The sequence below is a fragment of the Aythya ferina genome (assembly GCF_964211825.1).
Source record: "Aythya ferina genome assembly, contig: HAP1_SCAFFOLD_1005, whole genome shotgun sequence".
Taxonomy (NCBI): domain Eukaryota; kingdom Metazoa; phylum Chordata; class Aves; order Anseriformes; family Anatidae; genus Aythya; species Aythya ferina.
In genome coordinates, this window is record NW_028180867.1 from 5,467 (window position 1) to 23,868 (window position 18,402).

At 38.9% G+C, this 18,402-nt stretch overlaps 1 long non-coding RNA gene across 1 annotated transcript; it reads left to right on the forward strand.

The window, feature by feature from the left end:
* Positions 1-263: 263 nt before the first annotated feature.
* Positions 264-8,076, forward strand: LOC311429417. The gene is made up of 2 exons (XR_014688250.1): positions 264-498; positions 7,849-8,076. It is a non-coding gene; the product is annotated as an uncharacterized lncRNA (long non-coding RNA).
* The last annotated feature ends 10,326 nt before the right edge of the window (positions 8,077-18,402 follow it).

Here is an 18,402-nt window from a genome sequence, read left to right on the forward strand (position 1 = left end):
ATGTTTCCCAACTGTGACAAAACAGGAGAGGCTTTGCTGTGGTGTTGTACAGACTTTGGTTCTAGCCTCACTCACTGCCTCTGAAGTGATTTTGTGCAAAGACTGTTTTCTCCTACCAAAGCTGTCAGACGTGCCACTGTTATGTGATGATTCTGAAATGCTCAGAAGTACAGGATTCACTAGGAAGTGTGGCTGAGAATTTACGACCTTTAGATTTGTAGCTTAGATAGCTTCCCAGGGTCATAGGGCATTTTCAAGGAGAGAAAAAATAATGGCTTCCACCTTCCTGCCTCCTCCCTCTACTTCAATAACCTGACTGCTGAAACTTTCTTATAGTTACAGGCTTGTCCTCTGCAGGAGGCAGTCAGGTTGGCAAGACTTCTCTGGAGACTGCTGTTTTCATTTCCTACTTCCACATGTGCGGAGGTAGCACCGTGAGGCCAAAGATGAGGGGGATTCATGTGTCTTGGAGTACATAACTGAACAGTGAAATACCAGGTAATGAAACTGGAGTACAGCTATTCTAAGAATCAAGAAAACCATGTATAATGAATGAAAAAAAAATGCAGGTATGTGCGAAACAATATTTTGCATTAAAAAACAAAACAAACAAAAAAAAAAAACACAATATTTGGAGGGACTGTTACAAAGAAGTTGTGACCAATACAGAAGTTTCTGAGCCCTAGAACTTTGTTTAGGATAGTCTAAACTGTGCTTTCACAGTTAAGTTGTGGAGGTGGGAGGCTTGACTTGTCAGCCAAACTCTCAGAGTTCTGGCCTCGTGTTGGAAAAACCACTTAGGTCAACCTTGTCCTCCAGAATTCTGATGTTTGTGTGTATGAGAAAGAAAGACACACGTATAGTCCTGTTCCTGTAGTCACAAAAACTGTTTTCCCCCCCCCCCTCACTTTTTCAAAAGATGACAATACACAGAACTCCTTCTGGAATACTGCAGTTTCTAGATTGTTGATGCCTCTTAACAATCCATATTAGAAATTTTATTACTGAAGATGCAGATGAGTCCTTGTAGAAAGAAATAGTTTTTGTCTTTCAAAGTGTAACACTGCCTGTCTTTACTTAATCATCATGACGATTAATTCAGTCATATTTTACCTGCTTTGCAAATTTCAGAAGGATTAATAATAATTCATCATTTTTGAAACTCTGATATACATTTAAACATGATGCTTGACAGGTTTGCATAATATATGATTAATCAATTAGAAATTTTGTACATTTGCATGACACCACATGAATATTCTTCTGATCTTTCTCCAACACACTTGTAGACACAGGGCTCCATGCAGTAGTTGGAGAAAAGGAAATCTCTTCTTCATTCAGCTCCCACTTATGAACAGCTTCAAAAAGAAATAGCTTTGCATTCACTAATACAAGAAAAAAAAAACACAACAGTGTGTCTATCAGGAAATCTGATATGTGCTACACTTGCTAAATCCTCTTTTCAGTGAAATGGATTAAGTGACGTTATAGAAAAAACTAAGTGAAAAAGTGGGATAATAAACTGCATGCTTAAAATAGAAGGTAGGATTATGCTCTCTGCTCTGGAAAAAAAAAAAAAAGTTCTTTGTACTGTGGAAGAAAAAGCAGTTGCATACATGCTTCAAACCTTTGTTCTGGATCTGAGTTTTTGAGTAGCTAGATGTTGTTACTGTCATGAAATTTCAATGGACAGAGGCTACACTTCATTCTTTGGAATGCAGATGAAACTTCAGCTGCCATCAGTGACATATATGACTGTATATTAGTTAGCAGGAACTGCATATGAAAACTCTTGTTTTATGAATTAGTGTTCATAATCTGCAGATGAGAAAAGATCCAAAAACTTAAAGCATTCAGAATTATTATGGAACCAAGTGTTTTTTTTTTTTTTTTAAACTTGTGATGGAGTGAACTAAAATCCATATACCAGATCTTAAAACAAAACAAAACCTCTTCTGTTGTGAATCTTATTTACCCATTTCAATTTGGCATGGATGTAGGTGCAAAAGCAAACCACTTATCTGATACTGATATCTTGTATAATAAGTCAAGATGGTTGACCAAAGACCAGCTAATGGAGAAAGGAATGTAATTTGTTGACAAATACTTCAGTTAACATGTGCAAAGTGTATGCTTATGCATGCTAGTTTAGTGGCCTCAGTGGTCAGTTAGAGGGAGAAAAGGAAATAGCTGACGCCTGTTTGTCTGATATTTTTGGCATATTTCAGAACATTAACTACATTGAAATTTGGCAAGAAATTCTGATTTTCAATGAAATAATCTATTTTGCAACATACTTTCCCCTATCTTATTATTCTTTGGCATGTAATGTACTTGGAGATTAGAAGATAAGATTAAAATATTCATTAGCCACCTAAAAACGGTTACGGCATCTGACAAAGAAGAAATCAAGTCACAGAAATCTCTTCCAGTGCAGGCTGTGAAAGGCTGGACTTGGTGCCAAATGTGGGACTGGTCAGACCTATGTTTAGAAACCCATGGTAAGTTCTAAACACAGTTTGATGAAAACCTGATGCAAGTCTCTCCTTTCCCTGTCATCTGCTGACATTAAACTGTGAAGTTGCCTGTGATGTCAGCTCTGAATTATTCCCTCTTGATTGCTGACTCAAAGGCTGGATGCTAATGGAGAACTGAGATTTTTAAGGATCATCAGAGAAGGCATTAAAAATCTGAAAAATATGCATATCTGGCTAGAGTATGCTCACATGGCTTTTCTGTGCTCTGTTAACTATTCTTTAACAGTAATTTTGTAAGAGTGTTTTTTTATTTTTTAATTTTTCTTCTTTTTCATTTTCCCCCAAGGGCAGATAGGGCTGATTTCTTTTTGTTCTTGTCTTCTTGCTCTGTCCATTGAGAAGGGTTATTGGCATGAAGACAGAAATTCTTTGCCTGAATTTGAATGCTTGAGGGAAATTTCATGTGGGAAAGACACTGATCACTCTAAACTAATAAGAAAGCTTAAAATATATGCTAAAACTTATGTAGGAAACGTTGGGATATTTAAAATATTCAGATAAATAATTCAACCAAAGCTTTGAAATTTTGCTCCTAAATCAGCTCAAACAAAAATCTAGGTCACTGCAAATAGTCCTGCAGACACAAGTGCTTAGATCTAGCAATGGTCTCCACACTTTATTAATGTTTTATCTCTTTTTAATCACAGTAGGGTCCCAACAAGATCCAGGCTGGCAGTCTAGGCTTGACTTCTTTAGATAACCAAAGGGTGCCTTTGTCTCAGTCTGGTTTCCAGAATAATTCTCTTCAAAATGTGCTTCTTTTAGAACTGCTATTCTACCTTGTTACCTAGGCTTTTTCTTGTCCTGCTATTGGCTCTAAACAATCTTCCATTGTCAAGAGAGAAGTAATTTTTCTGTTCCTATTTTTTTCTGTCCTGGTTGTTTTTTCCCTATTAATAAACAAAATCAATGTGTCTGCCAGTAACTATTCAAGTGAGCAGGTCAGCATTCAGCATTCTTAATCATTACTGGGCAGCTCCAAATCTGCTCATGTTCAGCTTGCGCTTTTCAATTTTGGCATGCTTTCTTAATGCTGGAAGCATTTCACAGATATTAGCCGGTTGTACTTTCCAAGAAATCTGGTGCAGTTAAAATAGTATACTTTCCATTCAAAATAAACTTTCATCCTTTTTTCATACCCTCCCCCCCCCCCCCCCCCGTTTTTTTTTTTTTTCCTTTTTTCCTTGTTATTAAAGGAGGTGGCACTCTTTGGAAGTTCAAAGGCAGATGTGATGTAATTCTGAATGAACGGTACCTCTTTATGACTTCTGAGAGTTGCTTGGAAACTCTTGCTCACACTGTGATATGGCAGTGATAAAGGAGAAAAGATTAGAATAAAACTCAGAATGAAGAATCAGACTTTGGAGAAAAGTGGAGATCTGAATGATTGGGGGTAAAAGAAGAAACAGAGATGCAAAGAAAACTATCAAGGAAACTAGGAAACCAAATGCTGCAAGAACTATGAGAACAAAATGAAATTTAGTAAATTGTAACAGAATGAGAAAAGAGAACAGGAAAAATGGAAAAATATTCAAATACTCAAAAACAAGCAAACAAAAAACAAAACAAAACAATCCAGTACAAAACAATCAGTAATCCAATTACGTATAAAAAGTAAAGACAAAAAGTACAGAGATAAAACAGAAGTTGTCAGACTTTAGAGAGCAATGGGAGCAGGAGATGAATGGAGTGAAGTAGGAGGGAGTAAATTAAAACCAATGCACTCAGTCAGTTAAGAATTCAACTGTCTCTCTGGTATTTATAGGAAAGCATCCATAATGCTCACAGAATATACAGAATGCACTAGGGTTGTTATCTTGATACTTCTTGATACTTGCATTAGTATTGTACATCTGCTGTACAATACTAATGCAAGTATCCCCCTGTACTCGGCTCTGGTGAGGCCGCATCTCGAGTACTGTGTTCAGTTTTGGGCCCCTCGCTACAAGAAGGACATCAAGGTGCTCGAACGAGTCCAGAGAAGGGCAATGAAGCTGATGAGGGGTCTGGAGAACAGGTCCTATGAGGAGCGGCTGAGGGAGCTGGGCTTGTTCAGCCTGGAGAAAAAGAGGCTCAGGGGTGACCTTATTGCTCTCTACAGGTACCTTAAAGGAGGCTGTAGCGAGGTGGGGGTTGGTCTGTTCTCCCACATGCCTGGTGACAGGACGAGGGGGAATGGGCTAAAGTTGTGCCAGAGGAGTTTTAGGTTGGATGTTAGGGAGAACTTCTTTACCAAGAGGGTTGTTAGGCATTGGAACGGGCTTCCCAGGGAAGTGGTGGAGTCACCATCCCTGGAGGTCTTTCAAAGACGTTTAGATGTAGAGCTTAGCGATCTGGTTTAGTGGAGGATTTGTTAGTGTTAGGTCAGAGGTTGGACTCGATGATCTTGTGTTCTCTTCCAACCTTGAAATTCTGTGATTCTGTGATTCTGCTGGGCAGAGATAGTGTTAGTTTCAAAGAGAAAGAAATTGTTTGAGTCCATTACTGATCTTTAGCCTGGTGAGAAAAAAGGCTAAAAGTGGAACTTTCCATCCTCCTTTCTCCCCAGACTCTGCTTGCAAGCAAGATCCAAACCTCCCTGGTTAATGTTGGTAGAAGGAAACAAAACTTGACAAGCTTTTTTGTAAAAGCTAAATTATCCTTGTTTTCCCATTATGCAACTAACCCAAGCTGAGACCTCATTCAACATCTTGAACATTTCCAGTCCATCTCGTGACAGATTTTTCAAAAACCAAAATTAAGCTGTGATCTTTTTAGGTCATCACTGAATAAGGGCGAGGCATTTCTTGATGTTAGTCTGTGGTGGAGAAAAGCCTGTGTTACTGTTGTCACCCACCCAGCACAAATCTCAATCCTTTGCATGTTGAAACACTACCTTTGGCAATAGCACCCAACTGTGGGGCCAAGCTTCCTGGGCCAGGTTTCAGAGGCTCATTTATAGCCTCTGCAGGAGCAGGAGTGGAGTGAGGGATCCCAGGTCTTCCCACATTTGAGCTCTTTGCCTCAGTTACCAGTTACCCCACTCCAGGTTCAAACCAGCATGTGAATCAACACATGGGTATTGCTCATGGCCAGCAAACTTGAGACCACCCCTGCTCTGATTTGATGCTAGAAGGTATCCAAAGATGTTCTGCATCCCTGGAAGTTTACATTGACTCAGGAAAGCCACATATACTTTTGGCTGTGAGGTCAAACAAGACAACACCAAGACAAATCTAGAATGAGATGGCCAGACAGTGTTATCTACTGGTGAAAATCCTTTCAACCCAGGAATTGCACAAATGAAACTGAGCTTAGGGTTTCTCTGTATTTGTCAGCTGCTGCAGAGCTGAGCCTTGAAAAGATTGAGAGAGAAAGGAAAGAAAACCAATGTTCTTGACTTCTGGCAAAACTGGCTGTTTCTTAAGTATTAAATGCAATGCTTATTAAGGTCAACAGGAATATTTCAGTTAATGTCAACCACCTACAAATTAATGATGTGCTGATGGGTAAACCTTGCCTCTTCCCCTTCCACTGCTGTCAGGGCAAGCTGCCTTTAGCAGCTACTTTATTTGCTGTTTTAAAAGCCTAATAACACTGCACCAATAGGGCCAGCATCTAATGGTTATTTACATCCTAACTGTCATATATTGCTTGCAAAGACTCCAGTTTTAATAGTTACACTCTTTTTGGTATTACAGTGTAGTGGCTTTTTAATGAGATATGCACAGAGCTTTTATGAAAAGACTGACACATCATACCCGTGTTGTGTTCAAACCAGAAATACAATACCCTTTTTGAGACTTTTCAGGACTCTCTGTTGTTAGATCTTTGAAACTCATTATGTCCAGACTCTGTGTAAACAAACTCATTCTTCTAGGATTCAGCCTGGCATTTGAAGCCTTTTGAAGGAAGAAAATGGGCTAGTGTTATAGCTCAACAATTTTCAGATATATTTTAAATTTATTTTTCTGTCAACAGTATCATTTGGTGAAGTTATTGTTGTTTGTTTGGATGTTTATTATTTGCAGTTATAAATTAAGGATGCTGTTTAAATAAGGTACAATTTACAGTGTGTGTCTGAAATCCATGCTACTGTTAATATCAGTAAAGAGAGAAGTCGGCTAGTTACAACCTTAATAGTTGAAATTCAGTGGAGTCTAAACTATACGCTTGAATTCAGAGTAACCTTAGTCATCATTCACAGCAGAGCAGTGCTTTTCTTTTTGCCTTTATGGTTTAGTTTTATTGATTAGGGACAAGCATGCAGAGATTGCTCTGAATTATAAAACTGTGGATCAAATATTTTAAGAATTACAAATATTTTACCATGTGTTTACAATGAATCATCCAGAATTTCTAAACTACAGAATGCGATAATTTATTCATAAATTGGGAGAGCAAATCCAAAGATGCACACTACTACAGGAAAAAGGCCTTCCTGTAGTTATTGGCTTAAGAAAAATTGTGCTGCTGGAGAGGTGATGCACTTTACACCCGCTGATGTCTCAAACCCAACATTCTCATGTATCCATGCATCCCAGGACCAAAATGGGGCTTCCTAAAGTGAAGCATACTGGAGACCTGGAAAAATGTTTCCACAGTCAAGTCCAGTTGCAGATTTTAATATCATAGGCTAAAATTTCTAACTTTCTTGCCAAGAATGCATTTAAAGGCTGCAAAATATGCACTGAAAATCAATGCCAGATTATGGGCAGCTGCACTATTTTCAATGAAGAACAATGTTTAAGCCATCATTCATATCATAAACAAACCATGGCGGAAAATGTGTATAGCCTTTCAATGTAGTCAAAAAACTTTCCTTTGCAGTCAGCTTGTTAGCTCATAGCCAGAACATCTTGGGGGCTTCTGCACAGAAAGAGGCCTTTGGCACACAGATCAGCCTGTGCCCCAGCAAGAAAGAAAAAAGGGAGGGGAGGGGAGGGGAGGGGAGGGGAGGGGAGGGGAGGGGAGGGGAGGGGAGGGGAGGGGAGGGGAGGGGAGGGGAGGGGAGGGGAGGGGAGGGGAGGGGAGGGGAGGGGAGGGGAGGGGAGGGGAGGGGAGGGGAGGGGAGGGGAGGGGAGGGGAGGGGAGGGGAGGGGAGGGGAGGGGAGGGGAGGGGAGGGGAGGGGAGGGAAGGGAAGGGAAGGGAAGGGAAGGGAAGGGAAGGGAAGGGAAGGGAAGGGAAGGGAAGGGAAGGGAAGGGAAGGGAAGGGAAGGGAAGGGAAGGGAAGGGAAGGGAAGGGAAGGGAAGGGAAGGGAAGGGAAGGGAAGGGAAGGGAAGGGAAGGGAAGGGAATTTTATTCAATTTTAATTTCTATGTTTGTTCAAGGTTTGTTCATTAAAGTTCCAGTTGAAGACATGTTGGGTTCAGTAGGTTTACTGCTCACCTCCAAGGCTGTTGGATCACACCCCTGGTCATCTTCCTGTGCAGAGCACTGCTAAAAGGCAGAAGAAGGAAAAGCAAAGGTGCTAACAGTGCTGTACAGGACACTCATGTACAGGACGCTAAAAGAGGAATACATGATCTGTACAGTATTATTAAACACTACCAAAAGCACTATTTCAATTAGAATCAGGGTCAGTTCCATGGTATTTTGAATCACACCTTCTTACCACTTGTTTCTTGATGATAAAGTCCCACATTAGATTGCTTCACAGTTCTTGCGCTGATAAATTCAACTGTGTATGTATTCAGAAATGTTTTGTGTTTGACACATGTGACAAGAGGGACCGAGTGACCAGTTTGCTTCATCACAGATATACTGAAGTCTTAAAATACAGGAAAAGATAGACAGCAGGCGTTTGTTTCCTGTTGTTGTTGTGGCAGTTTTCCGCAAGGCTGATTGTGAAACGTTGGCACAACTGACAGGGCAGAAATATTTCCATATTTTTTGCTGTGTTGGGGTAGTGTGTTTTAAGCTAACTGCTGGAGCTGTTTTTACTCATTGGAAGGCAGTATTTGCATAACTTTCCCCATCAATGTCAAAATATCACTTCAATACCGTGTGCCTGACTGGACTGTGGCCTGGAAGAGGATTGCGTGGGAGTCTCTGCTGAATTGTACCTGTTTACCCTATTAGTTATTGGTGACATAAAAGAGAAATCATGATTGTCCTGGAGAGATTACAGCTGGCAGAAGTGCTATAACATATCTGGCATAAATAAACCAATCAATAAAAAATGGTCTTTCCATGCAGATGTTAAGGCAGCTGTAGCTGATGGGATGGGATTAGACAGTACAGTCCCATGATGCTCAACACTCTGGAAGCTCAAGAATGGCTGATGTTAGAACAGTCTCTTGAGCTTTGTCACAGAGGAAATATGGGTCAGAATTCAGAATTTTGTTTAACGTATTTGTCTTTTGACTGCTAGTTTGGTTTTGGTTTTGTTTTGTTGTTTGTTTGTTTTCAGTCAGATTTCTAGGATTTTTGTCTTCAGTGAAGGAGGAAAGACTAGTTTTTAATATTTTACTCTTACCTGACAGGACTGAATGGCAATATATATATATTTTAATTCCTATAACATATGCAGGTAGTGGAACCACTAAATCAGGACTAACTCCACAGTTTCTTCTGTAGTATATAGTGTCTAGTGATTCACTCTGATGTTGATTGCCTTTGAAGGTGGGATGGAGATTGTATGGAGAAATATGGAGACTTCATTACCAAAGAACAAACCACTATGTGCAAATGAAGTTTGAGAGCAGAGAGGTTAAATGTTTTCACTTTTCTTCAGACGTCAAGGGAATGAGTTATGACTGGTCAATAATTATTAAATTAACAGTAAGCAAAATGGCAGGAATGTTTCAATGAAGGAAAACTGTCTGCATGGAGATCCCAGGAAGCCATGGTAAGAGACTAAGGCTCCTGAGTTAGCTTATCACAAGCTTCACCTCAGCTTGCATTACTAAGCCTTTGATGTGACAGCAAGCCAGGTACCTCTGAAAACTTCAGTCACTGTCTCCATATCTCCCCATCATATGATATGTGTAGGTGAAAATGACAATGAGAGTACAGTGCACTGTTGTGGAGCCCTGTGGCCTGTGGTATTGACATGCTTTTATCAACAACCCAATCTGATAAAGAAGTCCTGAAAGTCTCTGTATTATGTGAAGGAATTAATTTCTGCAGCAAAGAGATTCATGTTCTGTCTAAGTCTAAAAGCGAAGGAAGAAAAATAAATCTGAGTTTCTTCTTTGCATAGCACGTCTCCTCAGGCATCCAAATGGACAGCCAAACTTAAAGAAAACACAAGCATACTAATATATTGTTATGTCAGTTCCAAAAGGGAAAGGACATTTATTTGGAGTTGGTCTAGCCCACCGTGCTCTGAAGAATTAAAAAAGTGGAGAAGAGTTAGCTTTCTTAAACATTTTAATTGAAAATGGGAGCATAAAGAATCACATCTTTACATATGAGTTCCTTCTAGAGTCAGCTTCACTGTAGCTGCATCAGGATAGCCTCCTAGGGTCACTGAAATGACCAGGAGAGAGCTTCAAGGGCCTTTGATAAGAGTTGTGAATGATGTCTCCCTGTCTGAATGAGGAAATTCATTGAGCAAAAGTATAGCTCCTCTTGTGCTGGCAGCAGCCAGGATGAATGTATGTGAAAGTATCACCAAGAGCTGTTCTTTCATGTATTTTTTTACCTGTTACTAGTACACCTTCCTGAACTCCTTGAAACATTGGGTCATTGTATTGTCTAGAGCTCCCATCTTTGTTGTGCTTGATACAGCTACACAATGGTGGGGAACCAAGTTTTTTTTTTTTTTTTTTTTTCCTGTGGATACATTTTATTGAGCAATTCACAGGTAAAACACACTTGCTGGAATTTTACAGAAGCTAGTATATAAAGTGAAATCTTAGAAAGTAAGTAAACTGATGCAAGACCTGATGTTTTAGGAATTATTAATGTTTAGTTATAGCTGCTTGGGATTCCAAGTTGGACCAAACCTAATTCCAAATAGGAGGAGGAATAAGTATGGTGATAACACATACAGGAAAAAAATATTGTGTTAAATATACATACATATATATAAATATATATTTTACATGTACATGTACACATTGTTTAAGAGATAGAGATCGAGATCCTTTTAACTTATTAGACTATTTCTACTTTTTTGAATAATTATTTCCTTAAGATGCCAAGATTCACAAACCTTGACAAAGTGGCTGCCATTCTGCTTGTGAGTAACATTTTAATATAACTCTTTGATCGTGTGCATATAAATTCACAAATATATACCTATAAATCATTTTAAAAGGCCAATGTTACAAATAAATACAAAAGTCTGATATCTTCCTGGCAGTCCATGTCAGTTAAAAAAAAAAAAAAAAGACAGTTTTCTCAATGGAAAATACAAATAAATGTACGGCTGTTGAATGTGACACTTACAATAGATGCCAAGTTTTTTTCGTTCTTTAAAATAATGGAATTTAACAACCACCCACGCAAATGCTTTATGAAAGTGCAGCAGTGCATTGGAATTTGTAGCTCTATATCAAAACATTTGAATTTATTTTGGGTGGCAATGAAAACATTTGCTTCTCATTGATTTCAGGATTTAAATGCAAACTCCACACCAAGAGCCTAAAAGAGTACTTAGTTGGAAAGCTCCTTATGTAAACAAAACAAATCTCAAGAAGCAAATCAATGAGAATAGAAAAAATGCATTTCCATTGTAAACCTGTTGAGGTAGAGTCACATTTATCAGTGTATTTGTGAAGCTTGAGTTTATGCTGTTTATGATAACCCAGCTTGATGATCTCCCAAAGAGTTGTCTGATAGCTTACCGCCAGAGTGTTAGGACAGTGTTCTCCATTTCCCACCTCTGTGGAGCAATCTGCATTTCCCCTGATCCCATCAACACAAAACATCAGATGTTACTGCCCTGCTGAATATTGCCTGGTGAATTTGTCATTCAACAATGCTCTTGGGAAGGTGTAGCCCTGACTGACTACATATCACCTGAAGCGAAACACTGCGTTACTTCGATTCTCCAATGCAACAGTCTCCCTGAGAATTTTATTTTCTTCCAAGAAAATTAGCTTCCAATTATTTCATAATTTGGACATATCTTGGGCTGTGCCAAGATAAAGGAGAGCTTGCCAGCAAACTTTGTGATTCATCTGTCTTTGCATCAGCAGTGCATGAACTTGTGTTTTTGTTTGACTAGAAGTTTTCTGGATTAAGCAAATGCAGTTTAACGGTGCCTCATATTAACAGCTCAGTGCCAGTAACTGACTCCATCTTCTAGCTTTATATCATCAGAATAAAGTACTGATATTATCATGTCACTGATCTCTTGGGAACTACACTTCTAGTATTCGGTTACCAAGGGCTTGTGATAGAAACTGATGGAAAGAGAGAACAGTTAACAAAAAGATTAAAAGTACCTACCTGAAAGTGCTGCAACTCTAGATAGAAAAGCACAAAAGTTCTGCTGGCAGCAGTACCCAGCAGTGCTTATGAAATGTCCTTTCCTATGGTGGTTGGACATCTGAACAACACTTACTGGAGGGTACCAGTTTGTATCTCACTGCAGTGAAATGGTAAAGAGTAACTTTACATAACAATCTCTGCACCCTAACCTCCTATTTGTACATTTTACAGTAAACTCACGGTATCACATTCCTAGGTAAACTTGCTACAAAATCTCATCTGAGCAGAAGCCTAGCACATTTTAAAATCTTACCCAGTAATAGCTGCTTTATCAACCCCTGAAACTTGTGATTGATTCTGAAAATTATTCAGCATTGAGTAATAATTCATGCAAATCCTCTTTTTGGCTGGGTAAAATGCAGCTCTGGTTAATAACATGATTAGCAAAAATTCTGCAAGCCCAGAGCCAGTGCTGACTGCCCCCAGCCCTGCTAACACAGCAGAGGCTTTCGGTAGGAGGAACCTACTTACCCGGTTCCTGCAGCCGGAGACATTTTCCACTGACAGACAGGCTGTTGAATACAAAAACACAGCTATTGCAGAAGCAGCTGCCCCTTTGTACCAGCTGCATTTGACTTGTTAGACCACAGAATTGACAAGTAATTAGATATTTGCTGTAGCCCTGCCCTGCTGTACCTGCAAGGGAAAGCCATCAGAGGAAAAAGTCTGCCCTGAGAAGAGCAGAGCTGTGTAGGCTGGCACTTGCTTTGGCATGCCCCTGAAAATGACGAGTAGACTTGATTCTTGCTGTGCAAACATGTCAGTGACAGCATAAAATCAGAGTAAAATATTTATTTGCTAGATTCAGTGTATGCTTGTCAGTATGAGTAAAAAAAAAAAAAAAAAAGAACTTGTAGAAACATATCTGAAAGGAGGAGACATTTTGCCTACTCCTCATTCACCTAAATATGCTGTCCTTTCATATTTGTTACTGGTTTAAAAAATATTTCCTCTCACATTTGTCAGCAAACTTTTGGACAAATCACATTTCCTCTCTTTTGTCCTTGTGGAGAGGTCAAAAATAATAACGCTTCCCAGGATAAATATATATGCACATTTTATTTCTTTGAACATTGCAGCAGATACAGTGACCACCTATGTTGGGCTGCTTGGCAATCCAGGTCTAAGAGGCTAATGAAAGTTTCACTTTTGAGAAGCCAGTCATGATAGGACCTGAGAAATGCTTAGTTCTGAACGAATGGTGCAACAGCTCATTTCAGGTATTTCATGAGGCAGAAGGAGGGCCTGTACTCTGCCTAGTCTTCAGCTCAGCTGAAGAGTGTTTTTGAAGAGTTTAGGCATCATCTTCAAATGAATATAAATTCACAGAGCTTACAGAACATGAGAAAGATGGTTCTTAACCATCTGTGCCAGCATCAAGGCACCTCTCTTTAGGACACTTGGGACACTGAGCCATGTTCAGAGTAAACACTGTTTTGGGAGAAGGTTGGTTTTTACCCTGCATTAGTTTAATGCTTCAGCAAAGAGCTACATACACATTGTATTTCCTTGGCAGGGATGGTGATGCAGGAGCAGGTTGATTAGACCAGACCATGACAGGACTGCTCAGGGTGCTGCTGCAGCAGCCTGTGAATTTTTCCTTTGATATTCACCTGTCACCATTTCAATCCATTGTGTTATGCAGATGCCAATATGGGGAAAGATACCCCGTGTTAGAGAAATGTCAAAGATTGCCACTGAACCAATCCTACACAAACTTCTAAAACTTTCCTGTAGTTTTTCAGGTTAAAAGGCAAAGTTAGCATACTCTAAACATGATAGGCTTTGGATAAAAATCAAAAGGTCAAAAAATCTCTTCCAACCTAGAAATTCTGTGATTCTGTGAAATCAAAGCTTGGAAACTCAAAATGCATTTTAAGTAGGACTTCCCACACTACTGTCACTCTCCTTTATGGTTTGAGAGCAATTTTATACTTCTAAAATGTTCCTATGGCATTGTTTCCTACCTTAAAAAAAAAAAGCAACTTAAAGTAGGGAGAAAAGCTGAAGCAGCCATAATTAAGCAACTGTAGCTTCTCAAGAATGTCTCTTTTTCTCTGAAGCCATCATACATGATTAAATTTGGAAGTCAATATTTGCTACAGTGTTTTAAGTGAGATGTTTCATAAACATCTATTAGAAATATGCTGAAAAAAAAAGTAAATAATATCATAATAACAAAACCACAACAGTGAAGGTACTACAATTACAGTATGAGTCTGACAGCCAGCCCAAAGTACTTACAGATTGTGGCCCAAATGGTCTTGACTTTTAAAAATGTATGTCAAATTTGAGCGCTCCCTTAAAACAACATGGAATAGATTAGAAGCGGTGTCTAGTGGGAATCTAGCTAACATAGACTCATGATATCAGAAACTTTGAAAATCAGGTTCCATGTCAAATTAGCCTTAAAATTCATGTCACTTTTAAGATGATCCATTTCCTATTCTGAAAGTTAAAGAAATGCTTATACTCTACAGAATGTTGGGGAAGTAATTCATTAACAGTATGATGTCTTGAAGACCTTGTACCTTCAGAAATGAGAGGAAGGAAATTTCAGCTCTGCTAAGTGGCTGCTTTGCTGGCTTGTAAGATCCAGGTAAACACAATTCAAAAACCATAATAAGCAATAACAAAGGTTGTTATTTTTTCATTTAAAAAATCATAAGTTGGAATTTTCAGAGAGGGCTATTTCTGAAAAACAGGGAGGCATGCAGTCATCACATAGTATGTGGCAGATAAATTAAACCCTTTCTCTCTCAAGGTCCCTTTTTTGTTTGTTTGTTTGTTTGTTTTGTTCTGTTCTGTTTCTAAAGAGAATTCAAAGACGGAGAAGTATTCATCAGTATAAAATTAAGTTATGGAAATTTCACAGAAAAATTATTTCTTGAAATAACATTTTTGCAACACATGGGGTTTGGTTTGGATTGGAAAAAGTGTAAAGTTACAAGAAAAAGGCTCTACTGCTTCCTTATCTGTAAATTTTCCCTTTTCAACCAATAAGCATGAAAAAAAATGCAAAAAATGAGGAAAAAGGAAAGATTAAGGCTAATTCTCCTGTTTTTTACTCTGCTCTGAGTCAGAATAGCTCAATTTACCTGTCTGGAAATATGTTTAGCTTAGAGGAGGAAAAAAAAAACATGGCCTCCTTGCTTTGAACAGGCCACATGTGCAATGACCATTTTTCAGTTTAAGCTCCTTGTCTTAATGTATTAAATCTGGTATTTCCTTTCTATCTATTATGTCATACATTAGGGAGTAATGAGAAAGACACAGACCTCACAGTCTGGCATTTCCTTTTGTTTTGAGTTCATTCAACAAGGCCTCATTTTCTTTCCATGGCTTTCCTGCCTCCTTGGCTAGCTCTGCACTGCGTTTGAAGTACAAACCATGCCTCACTTAGCACAGACCTTGGCCCGCAGTTGACAAAGCGGACACACTATGCCTGGTTCTGATGCATCCCTATTTTATTTTCACTGTTGTCACAATATTATGACAGCAGAAATCTCCCTGCAAGTGCAGGTGCCTACAGATGGACTTGAAGATTTTGGCAGGTGGTAATATGGACTGTGCTCCTGGCTTAGCCCGGCTGCAAGGTCAAACCTTGTGAGGCTGCTGGCTGATGATCAAAGAAGCTGCTCCTTGGTAGCTTGGGGCAGGGGGGAGAGAGGGGGGAAGGGGAGAGGCTGGTTATTCTTCATGCTGCCCATTTTGTAGGCTAGTCAATGAAGCATAGTCATAACCTGGGATTGGTACCTGGAATACACAACACGGCACTGGTTACCAGAACTGTAAAGAACAGATGAGAGGCAAGAGGCAGATACATGTCTTTCAGGATTAAGCAGATAGCTTTACAGGCAGATTTCTCAATGAAAATGGCTGTGCATTTAATTCTTAACAAAAATCAATATTAGTTTTGATACTAGTCCTAAATTTTGGGAAGGCTTCTGGCTGTAGATGTCAAACAGCTTCTTCTTATGACCATGTCTCCTGCCCAGCCCAGGCCTGTAGCATACTTACCCCTGCAGATTCATGCATGCAAATGCTATTGAAACTGGTGGCAGTTACTCATGAGTATCAGCAGACATAATTTGGCTTGATATATCTAAATTTACTGCCAAAAGCAGAGATGAAACAATGAATTGAAATCTCGTCTGTTCATCACACTATGGATTGGTGTGATTATGGCAAGCATTCCCAAAAGCTGGTGTTTCATGCACTCATGCTTTGTGCCTCTTGTTATTCTAAATAACCTCCACATTGATAAGACGCTAGCAGAACTGATCTTATGGTCACACAGGAACTTACAGTTACACAGATGGCTTCCCTTGCACTTTATAAATAAATGACATATAGGCTACTGTGTTCAAAAACCTGACCATTCCTAGTCATCCCAAGGAAAGATTAAGCACTGACTGATGACAGGTTTGCCTGCACCCTGCTGGCTCATCTTCCAGGCTGAAGATGTTGACGTCACCCTCCATTTGGTTAAAGTCCCACAATTTAGATGTAGAGCTTAGGGATATGGTTTAGTGGAGGACTGGTAGTGTTAGGTCAGAAGTTGGACTCGATGATCTTGAGGTCTCTTCCAACCTAGGAAATCTGTGATTCTGTGAATTGTTTTTCAATTTCAGCTTTATTTCTTACTCTAAAAATGAATAATGAAATTCCTCTCCTCTCATCTGATCTGAAAACTTCCTGGAAGGTGTCTATGCCAGCTGAGTCTCGTGATAGCTTTATAACCCCCAGTCCCTGCCTGGCTGGTCTCCAAAGACATCTTTATAAAAAAGTGATGCCATATTCTGTTCCAAATGCTAACCACTCTATCTGGGAAAACCTTCTATGGCTAGAACAAATGTGGGGGAGAAGAAGAAAAGGTTGGTTTTCTCCCATGCAGATGACTTCTGAATTGCTTACCAAAAACTGACTGCAAAAACAATGTTTTTTTTTTTTTCTTTTTCTTTTCATTTTTATTTGCCACAGGCTGATTTATAAGTACTTGCTTAGAACTAGTATGATATACAAAACAGAATCTATAGTGTATTTTTTGAAAAGGAAGACATAGAGATTGAGGAAACAGGTGATAGTGAGGTTATCTTCCAAGATACAGACAACAACAACTGGGAGAAAAGAAACCTGTTACCATCTGAGGAGCAAATCCTTGTCTACACAGTCTGAAGGGCTGCTAATTTCTTTTTGAAAGGCCCCAGGGACTGGCAAGTGGCTGAAATTCACAGAAACATTTGCATGTTGTGCTATCTGCTCTGCAATTACTGGCATTTCTGAAGAACTGTCCTTCCTACTGGGGTTTTGTACAGTTTGTTGTGGTCTGTATTACATCATTTCTCTAAAGAATGGAAAAAATAGTAATAAAAAGAGAAAAAGAAAAACACTTGTGCATTTAAATTACATTTAACAACCACAAAGCAACTTAAATACCTACTTATATATACATAACAGAATCAAAGAGACAAAACCCACATTAGTTTATCTTCAAAATACTTTTTTTTTTTTTTTTTTTTTTAGATTATTCAAAATTGCATATGCTTCTATTACTTTTTTTCCCCCCCTCAAGGCAGTTCAAATACAACTGTCTGTTGTGTAGCCCATCATCACTGCTTTGAAACATTTTTTCCCACAAAACACTTCCTGCAGGGTCTATAATGCCAACAAATGAGGACTTAAAAGCATGGATAAAGACAACATACTAGGGTAATATAAGAGCTGTTTGGGGGTAAGGTTTTTTAAGCCATCAGTCCTGAGCTCTTTAGTATTTCCTTCTCTCTTTTTACCTAGTTCAAAAGGTGTGGGGAAAAAATTGTTCCTATATTTAAATAAATAGGCTGCTCTGGCTGAGGTTTCAAAACACAAAACATCCTCTAATCTTTGCAATATTAGTTAGAATCAGTGGATGAAAACTCCCATGTAAAATCTCCTAAAAGTATTTCTGTTATTAGGACAGATGACCTGATATTATCAGAATGCCCTATCCTTACTTTTTATGTGCAGAAAGGTCAGACTGAAAATTGAGTAGAAATTGAATTGGCATAAGCTAGCTTTTTTGACCACAGATGTAAGCTGCATTCATAGGAAGCTTAGGACCTTGTTCTGCAGTGAGATGAATGGGGGGCAAAGAGCTGTCTAACAGTTCTTGTTTAAACCTGGAATTATTTTTTCCTAGTTTATACTTGCTACTGCAAATTGTTTAACAACTGTGGAGTCTTGGGCAAATTTAAGAAAATGATCAACAAGAAAGTGCTATAAGAATTTCAGCTCAAGCATTTTACATTTTGTAGCCTTGAAGTGGTTGTATGTTGTTGTTGTTATTATTATTATTAACTAATGTTTATACACAAACCTTTTCAACTTCACAGACAGGTTCCTATTTATGCTTAAGGTGTGTTGGATATCACTGCACAGTCAAATTGCTGGGTCAACCT